The sequence below is a fragment of the Lycium barbarum genome, chromosome 12, assembly GCF_019175385.1.
Source record: "Lycium barbarum isolate Lr01 chromosome 12, ASM1917538v2, whole genome shotgun sequence".
Taxonomy (NCBI): Eukaryota; Viridiplantae; Streptophyta; class Magnoliopsida; order Solanales; family Solanaceae; genus Lycium; species Lycium barbarum.
In genome coordinates this window covers 16,147,237-16,154,364 of record NC_083348.1, presented here as the reverse complement: position 1 = coordinate 16,154,364, position 7,128 = coordinate 16,147,237, and the positions used below count along the sequence as shown (strand labels likewise).

Here is a 7,128-nt window from a genome sequence, read left to right as displayed (position 1 = left end):
TTGGTTCTCCCCAATCCTCACTCTAAGGTCCCTTTTAAAAAGGCTTTCTTAAGTCATGTGATTTAGAGTTTATGTCAGCACACTCCTAATTTCATTCCTCATCAATCAACCTTTGGAAAAATATTACAGACAACTAACCCTGCAAAATCATACTTTATCTTTTACTTAATCCTAAGTTATTGTAGTTGCAAACAAACCATTATTAGGCCTAAGCGTGTGTGGTGAACTTGAATTAAAGCTGACACTATCCCCAGATTTCTTGTCACGACCCAACCCCGTAGGCCGTGACTAGTGGCCGAGCTGGACACCCATACACACTTACCTAACCGATCGACATATCCATAACTTATTCTTGTCCAACATATATTAGATTATATAGATGCGAAGATCGGACATAATCTTAAGCGGTCGTAGATAACAAACGTATCGTATAAACACACACACACACACACACACACACACACACACACACACACACATATATATATATATATATATATATATATATATATATATATATGTACACGCGCCAGCCGTTAAGGCTGTCACAGCAACTGGAGCTACTTAGACGCAAACTACACAGACATAACAGAATCATAACGACCCATGACCCACATACATGTCTACAGGCCTCTAACAAACATAACCGAATCATATGGCGGGACAGGGCCCCGCCGTACCCCTGAATAGTCATATATGCATAAATATGTACAATGGAAAGATCGGTACCAAAAGTGCGGGCTCCAGATCAAAGGAGCACGCTCAAGTAGCAGAATGGGCACCCTAGGCTGGCGGATCACCACAATAAGCGTCTGTACCTGCGGGCATGAAACGCAGCCCCCGAAGAAAGGGGGTCAGTACGGAGTATGTATTGAGTATGTAAGGCATGAAATACAGAAAATAGAATCATAACCGGAATAACAGTACAGAACTAGGTACACCGTCCAGAATACCAAGATACTTACCTTCTAGACACAAATCACGTATACCGATGTCATATGTCAGAAAAGTACAGAAAATAAGTGAATCTTGCAGAGTGCCAAAAGAGCTCACTTTCCAGACACAGATCATGCATGACAGAATCATATATCATAGATGCATATAACGTGCCCCGGCCCTCCCGTGAGGGACGCGGTAGATCATGTATCATGTAAACATATATCGTGCCCCGGCCTTCCCGTGAGGGACGCGGTAAATCATGTACCATCTATGCATATAACGTGCCCCGTCCCTCGGTGAGGGATGCGATGAATCATATATCATGTGTGTCAATATCATGTATCATATATGCATGTAACGTGCCCCGGCCCTCTTTTGTGGAACGCGGTGAATAGAATCATCATATGCCATCCTGGCCACCACCCCGTCATCATATAATCATGTCAACATATCATATATAACGTGCCTCGGTCTGCAAGTGAGAGGGACGCGGTGAATAATGCAGAGGAGTACGCACGAGAACATATCTTGGCCCGGGCTCAGTGAAGGACATACTGAAGCTGCATGAACAGAGTAGTGCGAAACCATATACACATAAATCGAGACCCGATAGATAGGTATACTTATCGACACCTGAAGGTTCAGAACAAGTTTCAAACCAATCGGAGCTAGTATAGGAAAGTTACGGACATTTTACCACAGAACCTTTACGGACACTTCAGAAACCATTTTTGGAAAATCAAAGCAATCATCATATATACATATAATAGATTTTGGAGCAATCATGTTAAGTACCTTTCGTATCTCGTGATGGATAAAATCAAATATAGCTTTTGGAACCGTACATACATATCAAGGTATATCAAAACTTAACGGAATAGTCGGACGTGCTATCATTCGAAAATCAAGACATTAATCATATCACTTATCTCTTAAATGCCAATTCAGGAACATATCAAATAGGTCTTTGGATATCATGCCGACATCATATATCATCTATATATACATATAACAGATTCATGCGCGGATACTCGTAGAACATCGTACATTGTATTGCTGCGGAACGTGCAGCCCGATCCATAAACGTATTATAGTATTGCCGAGGAACGTTCGACCCGATCCAAGATTGTATGCAAAAGTTAGAAACATTAATACTTACAAAATCATTTTAAGGACATGAATTCTTATACTTTGCTTATTACCCAATTATGCAATAATCTCAACCATACTACGTATACTCGTATCAATAGGCCAATAGAAATCGTAGACGAACTCGGAAACTTATCAAATAGAGCTTCGGAATCATGAATACGTATCGAAACCATATGGAACGGCTTATGGAGGTCAAAGATATTAGCCACCCTAATGGCTCTAAGAACGAGAATTTCTTTGAAATCATACATATACATCATTTGTTCATTTCGTAGAGATCATGCCATAAGAAAGAAAGGTAAGCCTTACATACCTTGCCCGCTTTCTACGCAAATCCGAATTTAAGTCTTTGGCTTCACAAGATCTACAACAACATTAATGTGCACCAAACATTAGGTATAAACACATAATTCCAACCAACACTTTTCTTCTACGGAAATTTCGGCAGCATTTCCCCTGTAAATACTACCATCCCCGAGAATCCAACTCGGCTATGTCATCAACAACAAATCTGAGAATTTAACTTGGCCAAAATATCAACAACAATACCAACAATTATTCCAATAATACCAACAATCAATTTAAGACACACTCTAACATTAGTAACCTTCTTCTCTACATAGTTCTTCAACATTCAATTCAACTACGTACATTTAAACCGATATCAACACTCACATATTCATTATTAATCCGAGATCATTCAAGCACAATTCAAGAACATTCAAACAGTCAGCCAACCCTCCAACATGCATAGTTCCATGATTTTTATCCATTTCTACATACTACAACATATATAAACCATTTATGACATGTAAAAGAGGATTAAATCTTACCTCTTCTTCTCAACTCCTCAACTTAGCTAGGGCTGTGATTTTGCAACAAAGAGCGGTTTTCTTGTTTCAACAATTATACCACGTTGAAGAGGGTCTTGAACTTATTAAGAATTCAAGAACAAAGGAATTTTTGGACCAAGGATGAAAGTCTTCAAATTTGTTTTTTTTTTGGCCGAATGGCCCTTTCTCTTGCTCTCTTCTTTCTTTTTTCTTGAAAGTTCTTCACTAATGAGCAATAATAGGCCCTTTTGTCTATTTATTAATATCACTTGGGTTTAATTTTTACATGGGCTTGGGCCATGCCCATGGCCGGCCACACACACACCTTGGGCCTTTTTTTTTTCCTAGCCCAATTACTTGGTTAGTATTTTGTAATTCATGAAACCAATTTCCAAAATTCCAATTTTGCCCTTAGCCTCCCTCCATATTTCCACATCAATATTTTCATGAACAACATATATATTAAATAAGATCAAAATTATAGCCTTGTCCTTAACTTGTCTTGGTTATCCCAATTTATCCGAACGTACAAAATACGGGATATAACATTTCTCAAGCCCAAAAATGAATTTAGGTGCAAATATACTCACATTAGACATGAATAAAGAGACTCCAAACTTGAAGCAGGACACGTGTTCACACAAAGTCACATATACCAAACAAAATTTTGATTGGAAAAGACTTTAAAAGCAACCAGACATGACTATGGTGAACTTTAATGATAATAAGACCTAAACCAACAGTGTCCCACGAGTCCAATGAGTCGAGACTATTACATAGTTGGCATTCAAGTATGATCAAGCAAAGTGCGTACAAGCTCATGGGCACATAAATTAGTTAAGCCTGAGTATGTGTAATTCAATTAAAAAATGCAGACCTGAACCAACACATAACTTACCATTTATCAACATGTAGGCCATACTTAGGTAATTACAGGTGGAATAGCACAGGACTGACCATACAAAGGCAAGATTAAACCACATGGATTTGAGTAATCATAGTCAAAACTGATCATGTGGATAGGATAAATATACTACATTGCTGAGGCTGGCCCAAAGGATAATTGTGTGGACTATAGGCAGTTAAAGGCAGTATTGTATCAAACTTACATAGCACAGCATCACAACATAAAGCTTAAGGCAAAACTAGTTTTGATCAAATAACACTGCAGCACATAGTGGGTCAAGGTTTTCATATAGTTAGCATTCAGAAGTATGATTAATTGAAAGATGACCTAGTTGACACATGATTAGGTTGGAAGGGGCATATATAACATATTTATGCAATTATAAGCCTGAACTAGCATAGAATTTGTCATCATTAAACATCTAGCTCATAATTAGGAAATTATAGAATAGAAATGCATGTGATCCCTTACACCAGGGTAAAAATGAACTCTCATGAACTAAACTAGTAGTCATTTAAACAGAATTATTCAAACAAAAGGCATCAACAAGACTACCATTGTAAGATATAGCTAATCAATGCAACCTCAAACACCAAATACAAATCTATACTAATACTAAATACCATAGAATCAAATTGTAAAGAAAAAACTGATCTAAGCTAAACAAGATTAAGACATGATGATCCTACATGATCATAGCATTAACCAGAAAGGGTCACATGAATTACCAGATACTTAAAGGATTGAGAAACTATGACAAACATAACCACATTAATTGAAAACTAACCATATAACAACTCAAATAACTCATAGAAATTACTAAGACTAAAAAATTTAACAAGAAGATAGGAAATTAACTTTTGTATGCGCAGCCAAATCAAAATCAAACTTGGTGCCTTCTTATGTGATTTCAAATCCCAAACTCGAACCACAAATACAAATAAAACACAAAGATGAGTAAAAAACTTTGACTAAAAAGGAATTTTTTTCCTTCTTAACTTAAAATTATACAGATAAACTTAAAATTATACTGGTAAAACCTTTTCTCTCAAGTAAAACTTAATATGAAGCTTCTATATTTGGTTTTTCCCCTTTCTTTTCCTTTTTTGCCTCCCTTTTTGTGTCAAACATAAACCCTAAAATATCCTCTGAATGAAGAAAAATGATGTGGGACTTTCAATATTTTACAAGTTCTATTTTATATCTAGCATTAAATGGTCCAGATCGAAAAAGGAAAAGAAATCAACGACCTGCTTCGCATCTTAACAGTTATAACTCAAACAAAAAAAAATAGAAAGATATACAAGGATTTTACCTTAGAGGTGTGTTTGGAGTATTTAATCGACGAAATATATGAAAAAAGGACGAAGCAATAAATTCTTCGACCTCTTCCCTGCCATTACCGCATCTCACAAGCCTATGCCACCTTAAAACCTGCAATGGGACAGTAGGAGAGAGGGAGAAGGGTGAGGCGGCGGTAGGGTTAGGGGAGAACCCTAGCCCCTTGAGAGGGCAATGGCCCCCTTAGGGGTCTGATATTTTGAGAGGGAGTATTATATGCTAGGCTTTGGGCCGGGTTAATCTCTTTTGGACTGGGCTCGGTCGTTTGGTTAAATGAGAAGAAGAAGGGGCGTTTTGTATAGTGTATACACTTACAAATGTCTATCAAATGTATACCTATGTGTAGGGACAAATCGGGTATCTTTATAAAGTAGGCAAATACTTAAAATAGCGAATTATGATCGTAATTAATCAAATCACAGTCAAATTAGGACGTAGTTCATTTAAAACACGACTGTTGAATTTATTTTTGCAAACATGGCCTTAATTGGCTTTAAAAACTAACTGGTCGTTGCTATTATAACCTTATGTCTAGCTAATTGCAAAAATGTCCTTGAAAAATCTTAATCTGATTGATTATTTCAAATACAACCTCATTTTGGTATTAATTAACCAATTAAAGCTAATTTGCGCTAATGGCCTCAATTGATTTGCCAATGGATTTGGCTATCTCGATTAAAGCTACTAGAAGGCTAAATTATAAAGATGACCCCAATCACCTTAAACCATGAATTGGTTAATTCAAATGTGGTCATTTATGTAAAGTAATTAAATAATCAAAACTAGTTTGCAAAATGACCCTTCTAATTAACCAAATTAATTACTAAAACAATTTATTAATGAAACAATTATGCAAACACACAGAATTAAAGGTTGGGTGGTAAAATGGTTAATTCCTTTAATTACTCAAATTCCTTGGATGAAATAGGCTAAATTATTTGCTAATTAGACTTCTCCCTAACTCAACAATTAAATAAATAATTATTCAAAATTGTTATGCTTTTGGTTAATTCTAATAAAATATTTCATAAATGTCATAAAATACCAATTAATTTCTGAATAATTTATATTGTCATGAAAATCCTGTTTATCAATTCAAAAGAGTAAAAAAATGACCTGAACAATTTTAAGAGAATATATTTCGACCCTTTAAGATGCGCATCCCATTTTATTTATTATCCAAGGACCCCGAGTAATTAAAATAAATTACGGGAGGTCAAAATTAGGTGTCAACAACCAGATGGTCAGTACGAGATATAAATACCCAGTTCAGGGATGAGAGCAAAATGATATAGTCTTCATGAGGAGTTACATTGAACGTATATGAACACAAATTGTTTTGCAAATTGGGGCATTTTATTTATTTGTGCAGAAAAAGAAAATTGTCCAAAAATAAAAGAAAAGTAGAAAAAGAAAATAAAAAATTACACCTGATCCAAATATGTTTTGTTGCCCTATTTCTTCGGTGTTTCTTCTTTCTCCTTATCTAAACATATCTCTCTACTCTCCAGCGGCCGCCGGTGCAGAGATGATGATTTTTGGCTACCATCTCTTCTTCATGAGCGATAATTCCAATTTGTGCCCCAACTAGATGAGTTCATCGCCTCACCGTTTCTTTTTCTCCATTAGGTATGCCCTTTCTTGATTTATATTGATTTTATTGGCCCCAATCCTTCTTTGTTGTGATGATTTATGTGTTTCCTTTATCTTGCTTGTTATAGATATGTATTTGTTGAGCTTTAATCTCCCGCAATCAATCCTCTATAGTATTCTTGTGTGCAAGGATTATGAGATTTCCTCTGAATTGTACAAATGAGACCCTATCTGTTCCTTCTTCGTCTTCAACATTGAGCCTAGGTACTGTTTTGCAACTTTCCTTGTGTTTGTACTAATTTTGTACTGTAATCCGATAACTCCTTTGTAAATGAGTGTGTTCCATGAATGTTCTTGCATATG

At 36.1% G+C, this 7,128-nt stretch overlaps 1 long non-coding RNA gene across 1 annotated transcript; it reads right to left on the bottom strand.

Annotated features, from left to right (window-relative positions):
* Positions 1 to 533: 533 nt before the first annotated feature.
* Positions 534 to 5,351, bottom strand: LOC132623446 (uncharacterized). The gene is made up of 3 exons (XR_009576241.1): positions 5,147 to 5,351; positions 2,405 to 2,455; positions 534 to 818 (listed from the first exon to the last, which is right to left on the bottom strand). It is a non-coding gene; the product is annotated as an uncharacterized LOC132623446 (long non-coding RNA).
* Between the last annotated feature and the right edge of the window lie 1,777 nt (positions 5,352 to 7,128).